Source organism: Lynx rufus, unplaced genomic scaffold (assembly GCF_022079265.1).
Source record: "Lynx rufus isolate CCGP_SWC_20201006 ecotype Redwood Valley unplaced genomic scaffold, mLynRuf1.p SCAF_11, whole genome shotgun sequence".
In the NCBI taxonomy this organism is placed as follows: Eukaryota; Metazoa; Chordata; class Mammalia; order Carnivora; family Felidae; genus Lynx; species Lynx rufus.
The window spans coordinates 37272509-37300005 of NW_025814825.1; the positions used below are offsets into that span (position 1 = coordinate 37272509).

Genomic DNA, 27497 nt, shown 5'->3' on the forward strand with positions numbered 1-27497 from the left:
GGAATTAGAAGTAGCTACCTCAGTAGATTCAAATCACAGTCAAGTTTGGTTTATGCACATCTGATTGCAAATGCACAAGAAGAAAGAGAGAAAGGTGATTCAACTTTATTATCACCATGAGTGTGTGTCACAGGCAATGCAAACTCGGGATGGCTTTGTTTGCAAGAAACAAACTGTATAATTAATTATGATGCACAGAGAAACACCAATAAAGAGTAAGAGGAACTGATCATATCAACTACAGAAGATACGATTAATATTTTATGGATGATTTAAGACAGTGTTTTCAAACTACGGGTTATGATCCATTAGTAGGTCGTGAGATCAATTTACAGGGCAATCAGTGTTTAAAAAAAAAAATAGAATGGTACAGAATAGAACAGAATAATGCCTTTCCCCCTTATCGGTTAACTTGCAGAATGTAAAATTTGGGTAAGATGTGACACCAGTGTAAACACTAAAATAATTCAACCCCATAGGAGAAGTAAATAGGGATACAACAAGATATTGTTTGTCTGAATGAAACTACATCAAACTTAAGACTTCTGTGTATTAAAGGATATATATATATATAATCAATAGAGTTGAAAAGGAAGCTACAGATTAGGAGAAAATATTTGCAAATCATATATCTGATAAAGGGTTAATATCTGGAATATAAATAGAATTCCTACAACTCGACAACAAAAACAAATAAGTCAATTTGAAAGTGGGCAAAGGACTCAGACATTTCTGTGAAGATGATATACAAACGGTCAGCAAGCATGTGAAAAGATGCTCAACATCACTAATCATTAGAGAAATGCTAATCAAAAGCACAATAAGGTACCACCTCACACTCTTTAAGATGGCTACTGTCAAAAAAAAAAAAAAAAGTGTTGGCAGGGATGTGGAGAAATTGGCCCCATTATGAAACGTTGGTGGGATTGAAAAATAATGCAGCCACCATGGAAAATAGTATAGCAGTTCCTCAAAAAATTAAAAACAGAACTACTATATCATCCAGCAATCCCATTAATGGATATATATCCAAAACAATTGCAGGTAAGTCTCAAAAAATCTATTTGCACACCCATGTTCGATAGTAACATTATTCACAATAGCTAATAGGAAAAGCAGCTCAAATATACATTGATAGATGAACAAACTATGATATACACATACAATAGAATATTGTTCAGCCTTGAAAAGGAGGCAATCCTGTCAAGCCTTGGATGAACTTTGAGGACATTATGCTAAATGAAATAAGCCAGTCACAAAAAGACAAATACTGCATGATTCCACTTGCATGAGATATTTACAGTAGTCAAATTTATAGAAACAGAACGTAGAAGAGTGGTTACCAGGGGCTTAGATGAGGGGAAATAGGGAGTTGTTCAATAGGTAGAGAGTTTCATTTTGGCAAGATGAAATGGTTCTAGAGATTTGCTGCAAAACAATGTAAATATACTTAACACTACTAAATGAATACTTTAATTTGTTACCACAATTAAAAATAAAATTCGAAAATTATTGTTATTTTAAGATTTTATTTTTAAGTAATCTCTACACCCAAGCGGGACTTGAACTTACAACCCCGAGATCAAAAGTCCTACATTCCACCGACTGAGCCAGCCAGGAGTCCCTAAAAATTATTTTAAGCTAAAACAAGATACCATTTGCTATTAAATTCTCAAAGGATTTAAATGATAATGTTGAATGTTGGTGAGAGTTGAATGAGCGGTCTTGCCACTGCTGGTAGAAGGCATCTCTTACAAGAAAGCAATTTGACAATAATCTTTCAAGAGACTTGAAAGGATTGATACCTTTCAGCTCAGGAGCTCTATTCCTAGTAATCTCTGCTAAGGAAGAAAATTTTAAATGTGGACAAGGAATTGAGCACAAAGACGTTCCCTAGCCTTTTCTTTTTGAAGGGAAAAATTGTGAACAATGTAAATATTGAACACATGGGAACAGTAAAGAACATTTGAACATTAGGAAGCGGATGAACAAAATGTCTTAAATTCACACAGTAGCCTTAAAATGTCTATTCATGAATAATTGTTAATGGAGGGGCGCCTGGGGGGGTTCGGTGGGTTGAGCATCAACTCTCGATTTTGGCTCAGGTCTTGAGAGTGAGCCCCACACTGGACTCCGTGCTGGGGGTGGAGTCTAGTTGGGTTCCTCTTTCTCTCTCCCTCTGCCCCTCCCCCGCTTGTGCACACTAAGTAAATAAATAAATTGTTAATGGAAAAATGTTTATGATACAATGTTAGTTGTGTTAAGGATATTTTTTTTAAAGATAAAATCATGACTGTCACATAAATATAAAGATAACATTCATCAAAGATTTAACTTAAAAAAACCCACAAAGATCTAATTTAAATCATTAATTAATGAGGGAACCAGTAAGATATTAAAACCTATCAAACAAGAATTCAGAGAGTTGTGGGAGGGGGGATGGGCTAAACGGGTAAGGGGTGTTAAGAAATATACTCCTGAAATCATTGTTGCACTTTATGCTAACTAACTTAGATGTAAATTTAAAAAATTAAATTAAATTAAATGGTAAAAAAAAAAAAAAGGAATTCAGAGAATCCTACAAGAATAGATCAACCAGGAAGACTGTAATGAATTTCCAAATAGATACAAAACTGACTTTATCTACTTAGGGATTTGGAAATCTTATCCCTCCACCTACAGAAATCATTTGCATATCTATGGGCCAGAGTAATTTGCATTGCTACCTCTGGCGAAGATGTGTAGTAAACAAACACTAAGGGCTCGTTTTTTTTCTTTCTTTTCTTCCTCCTATTTCAGAGTCTTTTACAGCTTTTCCTGACTGTTGAAGTAATCAGAATATAAAATTGAATGTATAGCATTGTCTCAATTAAGGAAGAAAAAAAAAGAGAGAGAAAATATAGCCTAAATATTAAGTATGGGTTTTTTTCTTAATGGTGGAGTTAGTAATTGTTTCCTTAATCTTTTCTCTTTTCCAAGTTTTCTACAAGAAAAACATAATCCTTTTATAATAAAAGTTTTTAAAACTATAATCATAGTTTACCTAAGGCAAAAATACCCAAATAATGGTACCCCTAAAATTCAGTAATGAAAATTTATATCTAAATCTAAATAAATCTATATAAAATCTAAAAATTAAGGGAGTCAATATGAAATACTGGGATTAGCTATTTGTGGAAATACTCCCTAAAAGCAATCTTCCTCTGAACAAATTTGATGATAAATATTTTTGAGGAGACAAAGCATGCTTTCAAATTCCTTAGGGAAATCACAATCTAAGTCTAAGAGGAAAATAATTAAAAGTGAGTGTTTTTTTTTTTAATTAATTCTAACATGAATTATACTAGGAATGAGATTTGGTAAAGGTAGATTTTGGTCTGCCTGGAGTAGCGTGGGAAAACTCTAAACATAAATGATTTGCCAGTGTTTCCTCAATAGTTCTCAGAGGAAAGAATATACTGATTTGAGATGGCTAGTCCTAAGTACTTCAGTAGAAATATGTTTTTTTAAAGTAGAGAAGGACAATACGTCTGTTTACCATGCTATGGTTTAAGAGCAATACTTCTAAAAGAACATCCAACTCCTTTTGTTCTCTTGAATACAAACTGGAGACCAATCTTGAGAATTCCTTGAGCCAAGTAAACAAAACTAAATCTAGCTTGTTCGTAAACACAGGTGAAACCTAGGTTATTTCTTATAAGTGTGTCTGACACTGTAATAGAAACTTAAGTCATCTGCCTAAAAATGACATAAAATAATCACCTCTAACTAACCTGCTTTCTGGAAACCCCCAACTGTAATAACCATTGTCAAGGTTAGACAACTTCCTCTTTTTCTCATTATAAGCTTTACCTCTTTGATTTGATCTCACATAATCATATCCACTAGAATACTTACAATCTCCTATTACATGTGAACAATGAACCCCAGGTATATTGGTCAGTAGAGTCTACCTTAGAAACTCATCCTGGACCTACCTTCAGTCCATCTTGGCTGCACCTACAACAGTGAAATTCTGGGAGGCACCTGAGCACAGAGTTGATTCTGTATGGGAGAATTGCTTCCTTCCTTAGGAGGCTCATGGGTCACATCAGGTAGCCAAACTTCCCTGAAGACAGAGCAAGCTCTATCAGATCCCAAAAATACGTCTTGGGCAAATTAACCCAAATTGGGTTAATCAGGGAATCATAGGCAAACATGTATTTCCTAAGTCATGACAATCATTTTCATCTACGACTAGACTTTAAACTGCTCTATCACCAGACAAATGGTCCCGGTAAAATCATTTCTTTCTTTGTATTTACAATATTATGCTATTGTTTGCATTGCATAGTGAAGATTCAAAACACGCTTATCTTGAGGCGCCTGGGTGATTCAGTTGGTTAAGGGTCCAACTCTTGATTTCGGCTCAGGTCATGATCTCATGATAGTGAGACTGAGCCGCGGGTCAGGCTCCATGCTGAGCCTGCTTGGGATTCTCTCTCTCTCCCTCTTTCTGCCTCTCTCTCTCTCTCAAAAACAAAACAAAACAAAACAAAAACAAACAAAAAGACCCCACTCTCTATCTTGTCTCAGGAACAATAGAAGGAAAAAGGTTTCCCTGACCTCCCCAAATCTTTTTCAACATAGAGAAGGACCAGGTGTTCTCTGGGACGGTAGTTTTCAGACATGATGAGATTAAGGTTGATAGAGTATATCCAAAATGAAGATTTCCCTCTCCCAACCCCTGAGATTCTGATCTTTTAAAAGCTCCTCAGGCAATCTGACTGTACAGCCACCCTGAAGAGCCCCCGATGCATAGGGTTTTAAAGTGCTTGCACAGGCCTTTCTTAAAAGTGTGTTAAATGGCCCTCTCCCTAACCCCAACAGTTGAGAGTGTGAAGTATGACTTAGCACAGCCAATTGGTCAGCCTGGAACATTGACTCTTGAGAGAATTACTGCAAAGTCTCTGGGCCAATTAGAAATTATTCATGAAATTGTGGTGGCATTGAGAGTCAAGGACTGCAGCACCTGGTGGTGTCCCAAACAGACCTTCCGTATGTATGTGCTAGCCTTCCCAGTAAGTCTCTGAACTATCCAGTTCCTTCTAATAAATTCCCTTTCTGGGTAAATTAACTAGAAGTGGTGTCTGTTGTTTGCAATCCAGAACCATGGCTAGGCTAGTTCAGTGAGGTAGGTCTTATCATTACCATTTTGAAGATGAAGAATCAAGGTTCAGAGAAATTGCGTTACTTGTCAGAAGTCACTTGATAAGTGACAGAGCCAGGACGCAAGTCAAGATCTTTGTTCATTGCTCTTACCATCACAGTATGAGTTGGGGAAAACCATAGAGCAACCATAACATACTTTCTTGATCAACGGAAACAGTATCAGTGGTTCTCAGCCCTAGATGCACATTAGCCACACCTGACCAGCTAAGGTGACCTGGAAGTGTCCTCTTTTTAGCACTGGAAGTCTCAGTTCCAGGGAAACCCTGTAACCCTGAGGAACTTGAGACAGTGGGTGACCCTACCTGGAAGGCTTAAAAACAACAACAACAACAAATGCATAGGCCCTCCTCCAGAGATTCTAATTTAGATGTTTCGTATGGGATCTAGATACTGACATTGTTTAAAGTATCCCAGTTGATTCTAATGAGCAGCTAGGGTTGAAAGCCGTTAATCTATATGAAATCTTTTAGTTTATCAGACTCCAAATCAGTCTATCATATTTGTCTATCCAAGCCTATCTCTGTTACTGTGGTTGATATCTACACAAACAGGCGTTTGATCAAGACTGAAATAATAAGAACACAAAGCATGGCAAATGGTGTCCAGAGCCAAAATGCTAGTTTCGATGGCTCCCTCCCTGACTCCTTCAAGAAAGAGCAAATAGGGAAATATCAGAGGCACTTGAATGGCCTTACAGGCAATAATTATGGCTTCTGGGGTGAATCTAGTGATCTAGGGGAGGATAATGGGCTCTGCAACATTTATAAGTAGTGGTGTATGTGGGAGAAGGAGGTGTGGGGAAGGCTGTATGGGTCAATGAGGTTGAGTTATAAATTGGTGATGACGCAAACGTCTCAGGTCATTTGGGGACTGAGGTCTGGTTGTACTACACTAGTTGGGAAATTCTACAGCTTTGGCTCTAATCTTGCTCCTTGACTTTGTTACTAGGGGCCAAGGCGAAATCCAGAGGACCAGGTCATTCCTTTAGGCATCTGTTGTCTTGTTGGCCCTGAAAGAAATGCCTAGAGCCTTGGCATTCCAGAATTCTTTCTCTCTCAGAAGTTCAATGGTTCATTTATTCATTCACTTAACAAATGCATGCTGAGTACCTATCATGTGCCAGACACCAAGACCAGGATGCAACACCAAGGAAGACTAACATGGTTTTGCCCTTCTGTGGTGTGGTGGTGGGGAGACTGATGCATAACCAAGCTGTTGGAAATAGTGTGGTCATTGCCAAGAAAGAGAAGTACTGAGTGCTAAAGGATCAGGAAAACTTCCCAGAGGAAATGTCACCCAGGCTGGGGCTCAAGGATAATCTGGGCTTAGCCGGTCAGAGGAAAACCTCTCTCAGGGAGAGAGAACAGCAAATGTAAAGACCCCAACTGGGCAGTGTGAAACACTGTGAATAATGGCCCCCAAAGATGTTCACATCCTAATCCCTGGAATCTTCAAATATGTAACCTTACATGACAAAAGGGGTTTTGCAGATGTAATTAAATTAAGGATCTTGAGATGAAGAGGTTATCCTGGATTATCTGGGGGGGGGGGGCGATTACATTTGGCCATTTACTTGAAAGAGGGAGGTAGTAGATCAAAATCAGAGAGAGATTTGAAAATGCTACAGTGCTGGTCGTGCAAATGGAGAAAGAGGCCATGGACTAAGGAATGCAGGAAGCCTCTAGAAACTGGACAAGGCAAGGGAACTTACCTAGAAATTCTCCCACAGAGCATCCAGAAGGAGCATAGCCCTGCTAACACTTTGATTTTAGTCTAGAAAAACCTATTTTGAACTTCAGACATCCAGAATTGTAAGATAATACATTTATGTTGCTCTAAACCGTGAAATTTTGGTAATTTGTTACAAGAACAATAGGAAACTAATAGAAGAACCTACAGGAAAATAGTCTACTGTGACTAGACCATAGAGTATAAGGTGGGAATAATATTGGAAAGGTAAGCAGAATCAGGAAGAACCTCATAGGGCTTATTAAGGGTAAGCCTAAAATCTGCTTCATCCTTGGGATACACTGAAGGATTTTTTTTTTTTAAGTTTATTTATTTATTTATTTGGGCAGGGGGGGGGAGCATTAACAGGGGGAGGGGCAGAGAGTGAGAGAGAGAGAGAGAGTGAAGGATTTTTAAACTGAGAAACGATAAAATAAGGTTTACATTTTAGGAAATTACATTTGCTCTAATCTATGGGTCAGCAACCTTTTCCTGTAAAGATTCAGATAATAAATACTTTATGCTTTATGGGGCGTATGGCCTTTGTTGAGTATTCATTTGTGTTTTTTGTTTTCTAACAGCCCTTAAAAACATAAAACCTGTTCTTAGTTCAAGGGCCATACAAACACGGGCAGTCCCCTGCCCCGAGTCAACCTATGTCCCATTTCTCAGCCACCCTTGTAGCTAGGTGTGGTGATCAGAGTCAGGAACCCAAATTTGGGTAAAGAGACCTAAGGAAAAGTCTCCCAAAGAATTCTGGGAAAACTTTGGCTATACTTATGACAAGATAGGGCACTGCCAGTTTGCTTTCTTCCTGCCCTCTGAACACTGATGTGATGCCTTATATCGCGAAATGAGCCTGATAAAAAAAAGCCAAGATTAATGGAGATGACAGCCCTGGCAGAGATTACTGAAGCAAAGCCGCAAGCGTCTATCTCTAGGTTTTTTTGTAATATGGGGGGAAATTGGTTCCACTTTATAATCCATTTTGAGTAGGGTATTCTGTTACTTGCTGCTGGAAGAATTTCTAAGCGAACAGGTGGATGCTGGGAGATTGGTTAGGAGGCACTGAACTGCTCAGGGAGGGCTGACGGTTGCCCAAACTAGGGCTGTGGCAGTAAGTGTAGAGGGAAGTGCATGGACTTGAGACATGTTTAGAAGGCAGTATCAATAGGATACAGAGATTGGATGTGAAAGGAGAGGCAAGAAGAGGGAAAAAGTGATGTCAAGGATTCCTCCCAGGTCACTAATCATCACGGTAGCGTTTTTTTACCCAAACAGAGAAAACAGGAGAAAGAACAGGTGTTGGAAGGGGAAAAAATGAATTCTGGAGTCTGGTGTTCTTGTGGGCCATCTCAGTGGAGTTGTCCTTAAGCAGTTCTATGTGAGAGACTGATGCTCAGAAAAGAGGTTGCAATGGCTGTCATCAGCATTGATCCATACTTCTTCTTTTAAGTCGCTTATCAAGGTGTGATTCACATAATGTAAAATTACCCATCTTACGGCATTTGGTACATTCAGAATGCTGTGCAATGATCACCTCTATCTAGTTCCAAAACATTTCCATCATTCCAAAGTAAAACCCATATATATGTATATATTCCCTGCAATATATGGATTTGAGTTTGTTTGTTATGAATTATGGATCTCCAAAAGAGTATTCAATTAAAGTTATGAACCTTGTTTCCCCGAATACAAACATGCTAAAAATAACACATATGACCTTAGAAAGCATACCCCCAAAGTCCATCCATGGACCTTCTAGGGTCTCATAGACCCTAGAGTACAAACCCCTGATCTAACTGAAGCTTTGGAAGTGGACATAGGGAGCTTTCTTGGTGAGAAGCAGGGATGACCCAGCTTCCTCTAGATTGTTCCCTTTCTCTCCATCACCCACGTATCGCCCATTCTTGTCCACACCCTTGGCCCATTCTTTTCTTATCTGGAGAACACGTATCTCTCCATTCTCCTTCTCTAAAACCTCTGAAGCTTTCTGCCTTTCTCTTTGGGACTTTCATTTCAGTATATTTTGGGTCAAAATTGAGAGGTATGGGATAAAAAGAGTAGTTGTTTTAAAAATATACAACATATGCAACTTTAAAAATATATATGTACAACACGGATGAACCATGAAGACATTACGCTAAGTGAAATAAACCAGACACAAAAGGACAGATATTGTATGATTTTGCTTATACGGGATACCTAGAATAGTCAAATTCTTAGAGACACAAAGTAGAATGGTGGTTGTTAGGGGCTACGGAGAGGGGAGAAGAGAGAGTTATTGTTTAATGTGTGCAGAATTTCAGGTTGGGGATGATGAAAATTTTGTAGAGATGAAGAACGGTGAAAGATAGACCACAATGTAAATGTACATAATGCTGTTGAACTGTACACTTAAAAATAATTCAAATGGTAAATTTTATGTTATGTATATTTTGCCACAACAAAAACAAAATGCTTTATAAACATTGACTAAAACAATCTTCTACACGATGTGATAGGTGCTTGACTAAACAGGTGGGAAAGGCAACAAGACAGATACGCAACATCAAAGAGCTCATAATCTAACCGGAAGGTGAACCATATACTAGAAGGTTAAAATAATACTTTTCAGCCTATTACCATTTGGAAGTATTGCCTCTGATACTTTCTTATTTCAGGATTAACTATAGTACTGTGGGGTTGGTAAGGGTGAGAATATTACCACCCCTCACTTACCCCATTATTCACCCACCCAATAGATAAGAGGTCTAACCCAAGATCAATAACTGATGGGAGGACCACCAAAGTTTAACCTTGCAAATGACTGGTGAGATCTTTTTTCTGATTTTTACATTTCAGAACAAGAATCAATGGATGGCACTGTGAGCAGCAGTTACCTGAGAAGAAGTGTATTTTCTGCTACTAATTTTACCCAAAATTTCTTTATTTGATGAGTCCACAGGATTTTAGGTTGAGTCCATTGACTTTTGCTGAGCCTAAAAGATGCTTTACAATACCTTCTTTTGCAAGTTGTATGTGACACTTTGGACTGTCTCAACTCTTGCAATTCCTTGAGATACAGATATCTTTTCCCTAAAATGCAAAACTGTAGTCAATTTAACTGTAAGTTCTTAACTGTGGTTTCTCAGCCACACAAAGATTGACTTTCCTTATATGTAAAAGTTCTGGCAATACCTACTCCATAGTCTGTCCAGAGCATTAAGTAAGAATCTGTATATGATTCTTTGTGAACTGTAAAAAACTAGATTAAGATTAGCTGGGTGTTTATTTACACATAGTAATGTATATACAGACATCATAAGAGTAACAGGATTTCATTTGATCTTTGTGGAATGGGTAGGAGTTAAATTGGTAGAGAGGAGAACAATGAATTACTGTGTGGGAAAATGGTATGATATGATAAAGAACAGTTCATCAAAATCAAATAAAATTAAAGGGGAAAGATGAGAGGCACTCTTTTTAAAATAACAATCATGGGGTGCCTGGGTGGCGCAGTTGGTTAAGCGTCCGACTTCAGCCAGGTCATGATCTCGTGGTTCATGAGTTCGAGCCCCGGGTCAGCTCTGGGCTGATGGCTCAGAGCCTGGAGCCTGCTTCTGATTCTGTGTCTCCCCCTCTCTCTGCCCCTCCCCCCGTTCATGCTCTGTCTCTCTCTGTCCCAAAAATAAATAAAAAACGTTGAAAAAAAATTTTTTTAAATAACGATCATAATGATGATGATGACTGTTATTGTCATCACCTACTATTTTGAAAATTCTTCCTAATTCAGCAAGGAAGAAATAATTATTTGTAGATGATACAGTTTTAGTACTAGGAAACTAAAAATAATTGGTTAAAAGTGTTGAAATTAATAAGAGGGTTTGGTTAAATAGGTAGAAACAAATTAATATATAAAGAAGCAATAGAATGTCTCCAAGAAGTTGGAGAAGACAGTGAAATTTTGCCTATATGTTATTCTGAATACACTTATATTTACTTGCCAGTCAAGTGCATTGTCCAAACCAGGTTTTCCCATTGTCCTTCTCCTTCCTTCCCACCACGCTGGCGCTGGCGCTAGCCTGAGAACAATCACGTGATTACATATATCTATGTTAATTAGTATTGATGAGAAGAGGTTTTATCTTGAAAATTCTGTGTTAACATTTTAGGTGGATCAGGATTCTCCAAGAAGAGCACTTAAGAGAGGGCCTTCATAAAATGTATTTGTTGTTTCTGTTGATGCTTATCTCCCTTTCAGTTCCCCTGAGGTCTCACTTTCCTTCTCTCCCAGCAATAACTGTTTGTTATGGAATATAACAACTTGTAGACTTTTGTGATAAGCCTGTAATAAATGTCAGTGTCTGTCTGCACATGGAAGTAAGTGGTTACTTCCCTCTCTTCTCCACCCATTCATCACCTAGACACAGGCTCTGGGAAAGGTTAGCAGAGTTACAGAACCACTGCCTCTCTCAGCCAGAACATTCCTCCGTCCAATCTACCTGCCTTGTCCACCAACCCACTGATGACTTTATGGCCAAATCTGACTGTAGCCATCCACTAAGATAGGTGAGCATGCTCAGGTCCTTGGTCTAGAAAATTTTACCTTCCCTGGCCCCCACGGGACTATGGCCCTAAATTTCATTTGAAGTTGAAGATTGGTGTAGGGGATAGGCTGTGTCTGGGAGGGCTGAGTAATCAGAACAGAATGTGGGAGAGAAGGGTGGAAAATGCCCTTCCTTTTGTCAGTTCCAGGGCCTCCTTTCTGGGCCAAACTTGGTACCAACAAAAGCACATGAAAGTACCTAAGTTAGAATTTGGTGAGTGAATGTGATTCCTCTTGCTCTTGAGCTCTTGTCCTTTCATGCAGAGCAGCACAAGACCAGGCAAAGGAGTAGGAAATGTTATGAGGCTTAGCGGCTTTGCCTATTAGGCCCCATAACTCTATTCACAGCCTACTGACACAACTCCTAGTTTCCCCTATTGTTAACATCTTATATTACTTAGTACATTGTTAAAACTAAGAAACAACCTTAGTATATTTTTATTAATGAAACTGTAGACTGCATGTCACTGGTTTTAACTAGTATTAACTAAACGCCAGATTTGATTTCAATAGTTTTTTTGTTTTTGTTTTTTCCCCAGCTAATGCCCTTTTTCAGTTCCAGGATCCAGGATACCATATTGCATTTAGGGGCTAATGTGCTTTTAACCATTTTGTAAACCTCCCTTAATGCCCATTTCTAGCCCCATCCTTGAACTTTCTGCTGAGACTTAATATCAAACATAGGGGAGAAGGAGCCAAGATCCTAAAAAGGTCTGATCTAAAAGCCACCTCCACATTTCTCATCAGGATTTCTTGAAATGAAATCTCCAGATTAGATTAACAAGACACCCTGTTTTGTTTTGTTTTGTTTTGTTTTGTTTTTTCAAGAAAAGAGAGATTCTATAGTCAAATGAGTTAAAGAAATGCTTGATGCCAAATCCCTTCTTGAAGAGGCAAAATATTCAACATGACAAAATACTGAGAAGTCTTGCAATAACCAAGTTTGATTTGGTTTAACAGAATTTTTACCAAATTTCAGTCATGTGTGTATCACCTTCATGTCTTTTTGCCGTATTTTCAGACAGTCTGTACTATTATTGACTTATTATTTTTCTTTAAATCCACTCACCTTTTAAAAAATACATTCTTTTTTTTTAATGTTTATTATTTATTTTTGAGAGAGAGAGACAGAGTGTGAGCAGGGGAGGGGCAGAGAGAGAGAGGGAGACATAGAATCCAAAGCAGCTCCAGGCTCCCAGCTGTCAGCACAGAGCCAGACGCGGGTCTCGAACTCACAAACCACAAGATCATGACCTGAGCTGAATTTGGAAGCTTAACCAACTGAGCCACCCAGGTGCCCCTTAAAAAATACATTCTAAAGAGCATTTGATATCACTACCATAAATGGAAAATTAAGACCATTTACCAAAATTAATTAGAATGGAAAAAATGTTAATTTCATCCAAGAACTTCCTAAAGTCATCCCATCTAACACCAGTCGTTCACATATGATAGACTGGGAAATATTGGTTAACCAGAACCATTTTTTCCATAATGGCTGTTAACACCCTGGGGAGATCCTTTGGGAAAGGCCCAGAACATCAGGAAATGTACACAGGGAGCTAGTGTTAAAGTCTAAACTAAAACTGAAGCCCCTTCCTGTCTCTCCAGTGCCTTCCTCACAATCCTCCTCTGCTTCTGAGTCTCAGACATCTCTTGGGCATGGCCAAAGGAGATTCCATGAAAGTTTGTAACACAGAAAGTTCAGATTCCATGTGATCAGGTCTTGATCCTGTGTTTCGGATTCTGAACAGATTCCCATATCTAGCTCTGAAGGCACCTTATCTTCCTCCACTCTAGAGGAGGAAGTTGGATCTGATTCTTTGTCAAAGTAAATGAGTACAATTTTTCAGATTGTTTTCCGATTCCCAACGATAATTGTTGCTTATACCCCACCAATTCCCACCTACTGACTACTGACTACGTGCACTTTGTCCAGTTCTTCCTAAAGTCATGTTATTTTAAAATGTAATTGTGTTTGAGCAAGAGGGTGTGGCAAGAGGGGTGCCTACTGTTAATCAGTAACAGAGAGCAGAAGATAAACAAGGTGCTTCAGCTGGGCTGGGCACATTTGGCCCTTGATTCTCCCTGCAGTGACCTAAGCAGCCTCCATGCTCAGTGTGGAGCCCAACTGGGGGCTTGATCACACAACCTGGGAATCATGACCTAAGTCAAAATCAGGAGTTGGACTCTCAACCGACTAAACCACCCAGGCACCCCGACAATTATATTTATGTATATTTCAAGTACACTCTATTTCTATTTCAAAAATTCCCAGTCACTTTTTATAGTCCCAATCATTTATGTAATTCCACTTTAAAATTTCACACAAAGTTATTTTTTATTTTGATTTTGTAGTTCCAATATCTGAAAACCATGGAGGTCTAAATCTGTCTTTTGTTGTTCTGATTATCAGTCATAGTGCCTTATTTTCTCTTATGTTTGTCAATCTCCAAGTGTAGGATTATATGTATTTGTCTTTGGGGATCCCACAGGCCCAAACAGGGTTTCGTTTTTGGTTTTGGTTTTGGGTTTTTTTGATGCTTCTACGAGGAGCTAACAAGAACTGTCATCTTGGGACTACTTTAGCTTTTTTCAAATGTCTTTCCTTATTTAGGAATCTCAGGTTCAAGAAGTCCATTTGGAACTAGCCCAAAGTTTGGTCTCTGATCAGCTGATACACAGATCTATATACATTTACCCTTAGGGCAATACAACCTCCAAACTTCTTGCTACTCATACTCCCATCCTGGTTTCAGCTTACTTTTTATTATGGACCAGTTGAAGATTTTCTTTATTTCTTGCAATCCCATGATGTATTTAAAAAATTAACCTCTTCCAGAATCTCCTTGTTTTGGAGTCATGGAATTCTTTATAGTGTCTAGCCTCCCATACTGACAGAAGTCAGAGTCCTGAAAGCTGCTTCTTTTTTTTTTTTTTCAAGTGAGCTCTATGCCCAATTTGGGGCTCGAACTCACAACCCCGAAATCAAATAAATAAACTTTAAAAATTCTTAAAATAAAGTAAATAAACATATATATGTATAATCATTGATATTTTAAAATTTCATGAAGCCATGTGTCAAACAGCAGATTAGGCAAAGATGTTAAGGATGTAATGGAAGTTGGATCTAAATAAATCACCCAGAGTGTAACGCAAGAAAACAAGGGTCTGGACATTTTGAAAGTGAGATTGACAAACATAAGAATAATGAATCTAATTTATGGATTTCTGGGGGATAAATGAGTGAGAACAGAGGAGAAGAAATCACTGCTAAGTTAATAGATGATAATTTTTCAATTCCAACAAAAGATAAAAATCCATAACTACCCAAACAGGATTTATAGCAAGCCTTATAAAAAAAAAAAGAACTTTGCACCTAGATCCTTTATAGGAAAACTCCAAAACACAGGGTAAATGTATTTTGAAAGTGACTTAGGAGAAAAAAATGATTTAGAAATGAATGACCACCTGACTGTGCAGATTCCACAGCAACAATTCAGGTTGGAAAGCATACTGATCAATAAATCTCTTCCAAGTGCCAAAAGAACCTATTAACCTGGAATCAGAAAACATTTGTCCACTCTAAATTATGTACCTAACAAAATTATCTTTCAAGATTGAAAGCAGAATAAATCTGTTTTGAGATTAATATCTGAGAGAATCTTCCACAGCAGAACTTTTCCAAAAGAATATAAAAAAAATTTTTTTTTAATTTTGAGAGAGAGTAAACATGAGCAGGGGTGGGGCAGAGAGAGGAGAGAGAGAATCAGAAGCAGGCTCTGTGTGCTGTCAGCACGGAGCCCTTTGTGGGGCTAAACCTCACAAATCATGAGATCATTGACCTGAGCTGAAATCAAGAGTCCACAGCTTAACCAACTGAACCACTCAGGTGCCCCTAAATTTTATTTTAGAGAGAGAGAGAGAGAGATCGCACTCGTGAGCAGGGGAGAGGGACAGAGGGAGAGAGAGAGAGAGAGAGAGAGAGGTCGAAAGGAAAAAGATGGGTACATTCTGGCTCAGTTGGTAGAGCATGCAACTCTTGATGTTTCCTTTCATTTGAAAAATGATTTGTGGGCTGTGTGGGCTATTAATAGTAAATAAGGTAAAATATGCATTTGAAAGTGGATTCAGATATATATTCCCAAAACAGTGAAATCACAGTAAGCAAGGAAAAGTATAGATGTGAGTAAAGATTCAGATCTAAATCTGAAAAGAAAGCAGCACACGCGCGCACACACACACACACACACACACACAGAAAGGAAAAGAAAAGAAAAGAAAAGAAAAGAAAAGAAAAGAAAAGAAAAGAAAAGAAAAGAAAAGAAAAAAGAAAAGAATAACACAGTATCTACCAGTAGCAGGGGACTAAACCAAAATAGATGAGTTGATGACCTTAGAGGGAGTACAGAATGACACTGAGGACTTATAGATACATTTGCCCTGGGGGACACTTACTGACTAGCTGGAGGCTGCGAATCCAGGATTGGCCCTGGAGCTGAAGGTCCCAGAGAAACAAACAGGTAAATCAGCAGAGATTTTGGTATGTAGGGTTCTGGAAAGACATTGGATATTTCAGGGGTCAGATGAAGGCTTCTAGTCTCCAATTCCCCTTAAGGTATGGGCGAAATTTTGAAGCTGCTGGCTGTGGGAGGCCGAAAACCTCTTTTGGGCAGAATCCAACCTCCAGAAAACCTCCCAGAAAACAAATTTCTGTTTCTCAATTAAAAGCCCTGGAAGGTCTTCCTCTAGGAAAGATAACAAATCAGACATAGGCTAACTCTAAGCAAAACTGTAACCCACTTCCACCATGCCCCCCCCCCACCCCACACTCAGTCCCAATTCAAAATAAGATTATTAGGGGCACCTGGGTGGCTTAGTCGGTTGAGTGTCTGACTCTTGATTTCAGCTCAGGTCATGATCCCAGAGGTCATGGGATTGAGCCCTGAGTCGGGCTCCATGCTGAGCATGGAGCCTGCTTGAGATTCTCTCTCTGTCCCTCTGCCCATCTCCCTGGCTCACGGGCTCTCACTCTCTCTCTAAAAGAAAAAAAAAAAAAAAAAAGAGAGAGATGATCAACCCCCTCCTCTATCAGCCCAACAAATGAAAGGGTGAATTCTCTATGATGCATGATAACACCACCTGGAGCATATATTTGGCCCTTTATATACAATAGCTGGCATAGTTAACAATTTCTGGGCATGTAAAGACCATGAGACAAGTGGACAAATCCACAACTGTAACCAGAGATTTCAATAATCCTTTAGGGTACCTCACTCTGAATTCAATAATTAGGTAGATTCAATAATTAAGGAGACAGAAAATAAGCAAGAAAATAGCTGAACTGAGCAACACCATCCACCTGTTTGACTCCGCTCAACGGCAACAGAATATGCATTCTTCTCAAGAGTGCATTGAACCTAACCATGACTGACCATATTCTGGATCATAAAGCAAGTCTCAATAAATTACAAAAATTCAAATCATACAATATATTCTCTGACTACTATGAAATTAAATTAGAAATTGATAACAGAAAGATCTATAGAAAAACTGTAATTTTTGGAAACAAAATAACACACTTCTAAATAACCTACAGGTCAAAGGAGGAATCAGGGGTGCCTGGGTGGCTCAGTCAGTTAAACATCTGGCTTTGGCTCAGGTCATGATCTTACAGTTCGTGGGTTTGAGCCCGGTTTCTGGCTCTGTGCTGACAGCTCAAAGCCTGGATGGAGCCTGCTTCAGATTCTGTATCTCTGCCCCTCCCCTGCTCATGCTCTGTCTCTGTCTGTCTGTCTCTCTCTCAAAAATAAATAAATACTTAAGAAAAAAAGGAGAAATCAAAAGGTAAATTAGAAAAGGCTTTGAACATAGTCAAAATGAAAACACAAAATATGAAAACTTGTAGGATGCCTCCAGAGCTGTGAGAAAAAATTCTGTTGTGTGAGCCACTCAGTCTGTGGTATCTTGTTATGGCACTCCAGGCAAACTAATACGTCCCCAAACTGGAAATAACCTAAGTGTCCATGAACAGATAAATTATTAAATAAATTTGGCAGATGTCATCTTAACGAAGTCATCAAGTCTAGCATCATCCTGTGATTAGTCATATTATGACTTCATGCAATGAAAAGAGTACCTCATCCGTATGGTCTCCCTCCCCAAGTCCCATGCCCTCAGTCTAATCACTAGAACACATTAGACAAATCCAAACTGAGGGGCATTCTACAAAATATTTGACCAGTACTCTTCAAAAGTTTCAAGGTCATGATAAACAAGGAAAGACCATCATACCCTAGAAGAGACATGACTGAATGCAAGGTAGCATTCTTTTAAAAAAAATTTTTTTTTAATATTTATTTTTGAGAGAAAGACAGAGTGTGAGCAGGGGAGGGGCAGAGAGAGAGGGAGAGAGAATCCAGAGAAGGCTCCAGGCTCCAGGCTCCAAGCTGTCAGCACAGAGCCCGATGCGGGGCTCGAACTCATGAACCACGAGATCATGACCTGAGCCGAAGCTGGATGCTTAACCAACTGAGCCAGCCGGGCACCGCTGCAATGTAGCATTCCTCATTGGACTCTGGAATAGAAAAAGGACAGTAGTGGGAAAACTGCTAAAATCTAGATAAAGTCTATAGTTTAGCTAATCATATTGTTTTAATGTTAATTTCCTAGTTTTGACAAATGCACCGTGGTCATGTTAGCATCAAGGTAAGCTGGATGAAGAATATTACCTTTGCAACTTTTCTGTAAGTATAAAATTATTCCAAAACAAAAAGCTTATATTAAAAAATTGTATTTATGTACCAGCGTTAAACAAATACAAAATGAAATTGTTTAAAAAATCAACAACTACTTTGGAAAAAGTTTAATGAATGATCTGTGAAACCTCTACATTGAAAACTACAGAATATTGTAGAGTCCATTTCTAAATAGCTAAATAAATGGAAGGATAGATTATGTTCATGGATTGGAAGACCCAATATTGTTAAGACTTAGTCAATATCCTTAAATTAATTTGAAAATTTAAGCAATCCTAATCAAACCCCAGCAGGTGTGTGTGTGTGTGTGTGTGTAAATCAACAGTCTGATTCTAAAATTCAGATGGTGGGGCGCCTGGGTGGCTCAGTTGGTGGAGCGGCCGACTCTTGATATCCACCCAGGTCTGGTTTCACAGTCATCAGGTCATGCCTTGCATCAGGCTCTGTGCTGAGTGTGGAGCCTGCTTGGGATTCTCTCTCTCCCTCTGTCTCTGCAGCCCCCCCCCCCCCCACATGCTCACACACTCTCTCTCCCAAAATAAATAAATAAGCATTTAAAAAAATAAAATAAAATAAAATTCAGATGGTATTCAAAGGGCTAAGAATAGCCAAGGCATAATAATTCTAGAGGACTCACACTACCTGATGTCTAGACCTATTATGAAGGTATAGTAATCAACACAGTGTGTATTGTGTACAAAGAAATTGAACAGTGGAACATAATTGAGAGGTCAGAAACAGACCCACATATGTATGGCCAGCTGTTTTAGGACAAACATGATACTACAGTCAGTGAGGAACAGATAATCTTTCACTAAGTAATATTTAGGCAATTGGGTAACAACATGGGAAAAACCATATCTTGATTGCTATCCCATACTACACACAAAAATCAGTTCCAAGTGGCTTGTAGATCTAAGTGTGAAAGATACGATAGAATTCTTAGAAGAGAACATCTCCTTCATCTTGGAGTAGGCAAAACTTTAAAAACTAAGACATAAAAGCACAAACCCAAAAGAACAAAAATGGATACATTGGGGCTATATTAAAATTGAGAACTTATGTTTAACAAGATAGTACCATTATGAGAATGAAAACGCAATGCACAGAATGAAAGAAAATATTCACAATACACGTACTCCACGAAAGACTCATACCCAGAATACATAAAGTACTTATGTGTAAAACACAATTTCACAAGGAATAAATATGTAAAGAAACACAAAGGCAACCCACTAGAAAAATAAGCCAAAGCTGAACAGCCATCTTACAAAAAAGTACTGAAATGGCCAAGAAGTATGTGAAAAAGTGATCAACGTTGCCTGTTATCTACAGAATGGCTAAAATGGGGGGGGGGAGCCAAATGGAGCACCCAGAACATTCCTACACTGATGGTGAAAATGTGAATTGGTGCAAGTATTTTTGGAAAACTGTTTGGCACTATCTAGTAAAGCTGAACATAAGCATACTCTACGATCCAGTAATTCTACTCCTAGGTATAAACCCAACAAAAATGCAGAAATATGTTCAACAAAAGATAGATCCCTGGGGCACCCGGGTAGCTCAGTTGGTTAAGTATCTGACTTTGGCTCAGGTCACAATCTCATGGTTCAGCGCATCGGGTTCTGCACTGACAGTGCAGAGCCTGCCTGGGATTCTCTCTTTCTCCCTGTCTCTCTGCTCATCCCTGCCTCTCTCTCTCTCTCTCTCTCTCTCTCTCTCTCACAAAATAAATAAACTTAAAAAAATGTCCCAGAATATTCACTGGAGGGTTGTTTGTAAATGATCAATTGTTGGAAACTACCCAAACACCCACAAACAGTAAAATGGATAGCATTTAGTGCATTCACACAATGAACAGTACTTATCAATGAGAATGAATGGACACAAACCCATGTTGCAATATATATGAATCTCACAAGTGCGATATTCATCAAAAGAAGCAAAAAACCCACCAAATGACATACTGTATAATTAGTTTTCAACGTATAAGAACGAGTAAAACTAATCTATGCTGTTAGAGGTCAAGATAATCCCTTTGTGGAAAAGGGTGTGCAGTTACTGGGCCCAAGCTTGACCTACATGTTCAATTTGTGAACAGGTGTGTTCAGTTTGTGAAAATTTAACACACCATGCACTTATCCTGAGGTAATAACCAATCCCAGAATTTCAGTGTTTTAAGAACAACACTTGTTCATACTTATATGTTCATTGAAAGTTAGCAGAATGCAGAATGGCTCAGCTCATCAGACTCACTCAAGGACCGAAGCTGATGGGGTAGCTGCCACCTCCAATGTTTCTGGCTGCCATCCCAGGGGGCGGAAAATGCTCAACGGGGTGTTGCATCTATATTCAAATGACCTGGCCTGAAAGCGTCCTATGTATCACTTCTGCTCACAATTAGTTCATTCACCAGAATGAGTCACATGGCCCCAGCCAACCACAAGAGGTCCAGGAAATGCAACACTACCATGTCCAGAAGTAGAGAGAACCAGAAACATGCAGTAAACAACATATTATGCCACACTGTCAAACAATAGTCTTCTAGAACATACTTTCTAGAGCTATATGGTTATCCATTACAGGGGGCCTCATTATATACATAACCAATTCTCTTTGCCAAACAATTTGGTTTTATTTTTTCACTATTATTAATAATCTATATTAAAATTTTGTTCTTTGTGTCCTCTACCTTAGGAGTTTTCATATGGTCTCAAATGTCTGCCATTTTGAGAACCTTGTGGGGATCCTGTAAAAGCCTCCTCTGTTTTGGTGATACAACACCTGCTATCTGGATACGTGAAATTTATTTTATAATTTTATTGTTTTGAAACTTATTTCACTAGGCTTTATTGCTGTTCATTGCTGTTTTGGTATTACTATTGGTGTTACTGAGTTAGGTGACTTTCACCAAGAGGTATGCATAAATTTCCTACATATATTACTTCCTTCCTAGAAAACTCCTAATGTCTTAAACTCTGAATGTGTCACACATGTACGAAGAACAAATATCAGTTACTATAATATTAATTATATTACTATAATTATTATTATATTACTATAATGTTAATAACATCAAATTAAAATGTGTGGGTTCATCCAAAGTTGAATCTACTTATTTTACATAATATATCATACTACACAATTTTGCGATCTTTTTTTATGTACTGTGGTATTTTATTAAAATCTGCAGATGTAAAATTGTTTGAAAATTTCAAGCACTTAACTTTGATGTATCCTAACAACTTAAGACAGCTCAAGCTTGAAGGAAAGTTGGGAGTACCTAGTACAACCTTCTCCTTTTAAAGAAGTAAAGAATGAGGGTGCTTGGGTGGCTCAGTCTGTTGAGTGTCCGACTTTGGCTCGGGTCATGATTTCACGGTTTGTGAGTTCAAGCCCCATGTGGGGCTCTGTGCTGACGGATCAGAGCCTGGAGCCTGCTTGGGATTCTGTGTAACTCCTTCTCTCTGCCCCTCCCCTACTTGTGCTCTGTCTCTCTCTGTCTTTCAAAAACAAAAAAAAGTAAAGAAGTAGAGAAAGAGGGCCGGAAGAATCAGTGACTCGTTGAAGGTCATAAAGCATTATCAAGGCAGAGTCCCACAGATTTCAAAAGTATAATGATGACTATGGGTCTCAAGTTTCTTGAAGGGTGATAGATCAAAGAATTGACCAATAGAGTTTGCCAGAATCCACAGTGTCACACAATATGAAAGAGCAATTTGTGCAGCAATGTCACTGTCTGTATGGAACACCTAGAGTTTATTGGCATCCTCAATGCCGCATCTAGGAGAGCATCTGGGGAAGACTCTGATGGAAAGAATAAGAACTTTCAGAGAGTTGTTAGAGAGTAAATTTGAAAATGACTTATAAGGGGGAATTTTTTACACTAAGGTTACGTCAATTGCAAACAACTAGTGGAGATTTTTTTTTTTAATGAATGTGTGAAAAAGATCAAAATGTCATTCATCATTTGAGTACTTATTCTCCTTCTCTGAATGTGAAATGTCACCCATTCCATGAACAGAGGAACTGTCCTGTTTATGGTGTATCAGTTTATCTACAGTATTTCAAGTCTTCCACAGTGTATGCTTTGGAATTTGTTAATTCTGCATTTCAACTGATTTGGAAAGAACTCTTATAGATCAATAAGACAATGCTTGAGAAGAAATTACAGACCCGTGCTGTAGGCAAAATAGTAAGTCATAAGCAAATGTAATTGTATAAGACATTCTGTATTAACACGGCTTTGGTGACAAATGACAGCATTTGAACTTATGAAAAGGCATTTCAAGGAGAAATCACAAATCAAAGATATTAATGGGAATTTTTTTCAATGTTTATTTATTTTTGAGAGAGAGAGACAGAGTGTGAGTGGGGGAGGAGCAGAGAGAGAGGGAGACACAGAATCTGAAGCAGGCTGCAGACTCCAGGCTCTGAGCTGTCAACACAGAGCCCGATGCGGCTTGAACTCATGAACCATGAGATAATGACCTGAGCTGAAGTCGGATGCTTACCGACTGAGCCACCCAGGTGCCCCATAATGGGATTTTTTTTTTAAAGAGTGTGGATCGGTTAGTGGAATTATCAAATATATTTGAATGCTTTTATCATCTTTCAAGGATAACTGTATTTAGTTATTAGTGATTAGTTATTAGTCAGTCCAGGAGCTTTTATTCTCTGAAGATACAACCATTCCAATTAAATGATGTAGAACTTCAAAGACTTAGTGGGTAAGCATTTGTTAAATGTCAATAGCACAGTGTTTAATTGATATAGACTAAGTAAAAAGGAGGTTTGGCTATCTTATAGTTACATATGAAGCCACACTAGCATTTACCTTGATCTGTGAAACACTACAGTGAAAAAGATAAAAACCAAATTACTAGAGTCTCTTGAGTTCAGATTCTTCCATCTACCATCTACCTATTGTGTAAGACATTTACACCCTGTGTGCTTTATTCTCCCCATTTCTAAAATGAGATTTTAAAATAGTACCTATTTTGTAGAATTGTTTTAAATATTAAATAAAATAAAGCAGGTAAAGTGCCTAGCTCAGGATTTAGCTCTGAATCCTCACTCAATAAATAGTACCATTATTTCACAAATTCATATAAGTAACTCTGATTTTTCCCCCTACACTGATAGGCACTTAAGACACCTGTTTTGTGGCTTTTTTTTGTAGTAATATTCACTGTATTATCTGAAAAAGATAATTAAGATTCACCTGCAATGATGAAACTACTTTTTATAATAACCTAGTATGATATGATGTGATATGATATATCATATCATGATATATCATATCATATCACATCCAGTACTCTTGGAAGCCAGCATTGGAAAACCATTGTAGGGGTGCCTGGGTGGCTCAGTTGGTTAGGTGTCTGACTTTGGCTCAGGTTATGATCTCGTGGTTCATGAGTTTGAGCCCTGCATCGGGCTCTGTGCTGACAGCTCAGGGCCTGGAGCCTGCTTTGGATTCTGTGTCTCCCTTTCTGCCCCTCCCCCACTCGTTCTCCCTCTCTCTCTCTCTCTCTTTCTCAAAAATAAATAAACACAAAAGAAAGGAAGGGAGGGAGGAAGGAAGGAAGAAAGACCATTGTATAAGGAGTGAGTAGATGTGATTCCATACCCGGCTCTAACTGCTCTTCCACACTTGAAGATAATTTAAATCTCTAATGACTCTGCACCTGCATTTTCAGACCCATGAAAATAACTGGCTTGGAAGTCGTGTGGATCACTTCTTCTTACAATCAGTTCATTGACCAGAACAAGTCATCCATTTGCTTGGGTAGCTGGTACACAGTGGGCTCTGTATAACCAGTCTTTCAGAGATGAAATGAAACAAATTAGATGATTGCTCAGTAGGAAGGAGCCATTTTTGTTAGATGGCAAAAGTGTCAGATATGGATTTTGCACATTTTGCCGAAGCTCAGTGAGGACTTTCTGTGATTTTAGCAAACTTTCCTTTTATTACTAAACCTAAACTTTTCTTTGAGGATTTCCTTTGGTTTTAAACACTTTCATTTTGCTTAACTCAGATGCATTTTATACCTTTACAGGCTTAAAAATTGAAACAAATTTTCCATGGAAACAACCTTCATTTGCTATCTAGTTATAAATAACTCCTTTCTGGTGATTCTTTTTTATTTATTTATTTATTTTTTATTACACTCACCTAACAAAGACAATAGTGAACTGTTTGCTTGTTTGTTTTTTTCCTGAAAACCAGATGAACAAAATACCATGTGTTCAGGTAAATAGATCCGCATAAAGATCAACATAGAATATGATTCTATGGGCTTATGGAAAAAAGGCTCTTCTTAACATTAGTGGCCACAAATACCCTATTTTCCATGATTTCCCTCTTCCTATGCTAGTGCCATGGTAATTTTATTACTATGGCTTTATATTATAATATCTCAAAGTGAATGTCTCCTTGTCACATGTCAGATTCTCTGGAAGCAGAATTGGAGATGGACTTTGGGATGCAAAAGTTTTATTAGGGATTAGCATCTATGAAAGGGAAGGCGGGGTGGGGTTGGGGGAGCAGAACTGGGCGAAGAAAGTAATCAAACTAAGATGCAGGTCGACAAAGCCTCAGCCAACCCAGTGAAGTTGACATATGCTAACTGTCAGTGTCCAGCATCGGGCTGAAATGGCCAGGCTATAACCTGCTAACCCTTAATCACCATATCCTGGCAGCCCCAGTAAGATGGGACCTTGGACAAGATAAGTCTCAGCAGCTGAGGCTAACCCTGAAGCTGGAGACTATGTAGCGATCACACTCCTGCAAGGCAGGCCAGGAGTTCTTTCTCAAAGGAGGATCAGGTTGCTCATCTCCTTGTCTAACATACTCTCCTTTGCTCTTTTTTTAAAAACTGACATCATAATTATTCATGGATCTTTGTTTTTCTTTATAAATTTTGGAAAGTTTTTTCTTTTTTTTTTTAAGTTTATTTATTTTTGAGACAGAGAGAGACAGAGCATGAACGGGGGAGGGTCAGAGAGAGGGAGACACAGAATCTGAAACAGGCTTCAGGCTCCGAGCTGTCAGCACAGAGCCCGACGTGGGGCTCGAACTCACAAACTGCGAGATCATGACCTGAGCCGAAGTCGGCCACTTAACCGACTGAGCCACCCAGGTGACCCTATGGAAAGTTTTTTCTAATTCCTTTTGGAATTTTGGTTAGAATGCCACAGAATGTATGCCACTCAATGTGGGGAGAATTGACATCCACTGGGTAGTGGTGTGCCACATAGACAACATTTGGGTAGTAAGAAGATGACAATCTTGGAAAGGGTTTGTAGAGGTAGCAGGCCAAGGAGGTAGCCAGCGTGATCAGGAGATTGCCAAATACAGAGGGGATCAAGCAAATAAATAGACTGAAGTCAATATAAAAAAAATACGGGAGCCTAGAGGTGCTTGGTTGGCTCAGCCAACCAACTGAGTGTCCCAACTCTTGATTTTGGCTCAGGTCCTGATCTCACAGTTTGTGAGTTCAAGCCCTGCATTGGGCTCTGTGCTGATGGCATGGAACCTGCTTGGGATTCTGTCTCTCCTTCTCTCTGCCCCTCACCTGCTTGTGCATTCTCTCTCTCTCTCTCTCAAAATAAATAAATACACTTTTAAAAAAGTTACATTTAAGAAAAATATGGGAGCTTGGTTTCTCACTGTCAAGGGGGAAAGGCTTGCAAGTATTCAGAGGTACTGGATTGGAATTAAATGCATCAGTGTAAAGTCGTGGTGTTTAAATATATTTAAATATAGATACGGAAGTGGAGATAACTGCATATGTGAGTACATACAGATGATTATATATATATATATATATATATATATATATATATGTATTTCCTAGCGCCGACAACTAATAAGACCTAGTAGCCATGACATCCCAGTAGTAGTGAACACATTGAGCCCAAATCTTGATTTCTAAATACTATCCTCCACCAAGAGTAACCAGGGCTCTGTGGAGAAATGGCTGATTCCAGAGCTGAAGCAGGGAAAACACAAAATGAGCCTAGAACATTGAGTTGTACCTGAAAATAAGGAAATTGTTTGTAGTATGATGGGGGTATACCAACAGGACAAAGAAGTCAGCTTGAAGTGACTCCCACTGGCAAATCTGGGACAAGTAGGGCATGAAAATAAATAACTATAGCAATACATTACAACCCACTGAATGAAATAGGAGACCGTGAGTCTATATTGAGAAAGTAAGTAATGAATAAATAAGTGAAAGGGGAAGAGGGAAAACTTTTTCTTGTATTAGAATGTAAACTAGAAAATACAGAAGAAATGATGAAGTAAAGAAATCACTTCTTGATCATCATCATTGTGATGATCAATTCAGGCAATGATTCATAGACATTAAGGCTGATGGGTAGGGCAAGGGACAGGATATTTGCAGAATCTCAGATTATGTCCCTACAAAATATTTATCAAGTACAAAGGAAACAATGGTGATTTTTTGGTGGAGGAAACCACTTGACCAGATGAGCAAAATTCTCATCACATTGGTGTGAAGAGTTGACATCATCAGCCCTTGATGAGATGCATAGAGAACCCAGCCTCATTTCTGTGCTTTTTCTTGTCCAAATGTATGTCTGACTTGAGTCTAGTCATGAGGAACACTGTTCATGATCATCCTACAGAATGAAAGACCTGTCCTTTTTAGGACTGTCAAGGTCATAAAAACAAACAAACAAACAAACAAACAAACAGGAAAGACTGAGGAACTGTACGGGAATCAAAGACACTGAAAATACATGCAGTTGTGAGAATGCAAGCTGGTGCAGCCACTCTGGAAAACAGTATGGAGGTTCCTCAAAAAACTAAAAATAGAACTACCCTACGACGCAGCAATTGCACTCCTAGGCATTTATCCAAGGGATACAGGTGTGCTGTTTCGAAGGGACACATGCACCCCCATGTTTATAGCAGCACTATTAACAATAGCCAAAGTATGGAAAGAGCCCAAATGTCCATCAACGATGAATGGATAAAGAAGAAGTCGTGTATATATACAATGGAGTATTACTCGGCAGTCAAAAAGAATGAAATCTTGCCATTTGTAGCTATGTGGATGGAACTGGAGGGTATTATGCTAAGTGAAATTAGTCAGAGAAAGACAAAAATCACATGACTTCACTCATATGAGGACTTTAAGAGACAAAACAGATGAACATAAGGGAAGGGAAACCAAAAT

The 27497-nt window shown here is 38.7% G+C and overlaps 1 long non-coding RNA gene across 1 annotated transcript in view; it reads left to right on the top strand.

Moving 5' to 3' along the window:
* LOC124507024 (uncharacterized) overlaps positions 1-27497 on the top strand; it is a 91725-nt gene that overhangs the window by 59839 nt on the left and 4389 nt on the right. The window contains exon 3 of the long non-coding RNA XR_006960924.1: positions 18200-18235. This is a non-coding gene — a long non-coding RNA (uncharacterized LOC124507024). The remainder of the gene's footprint in view (positions 1-18199; positions 18236-27497) is intronic.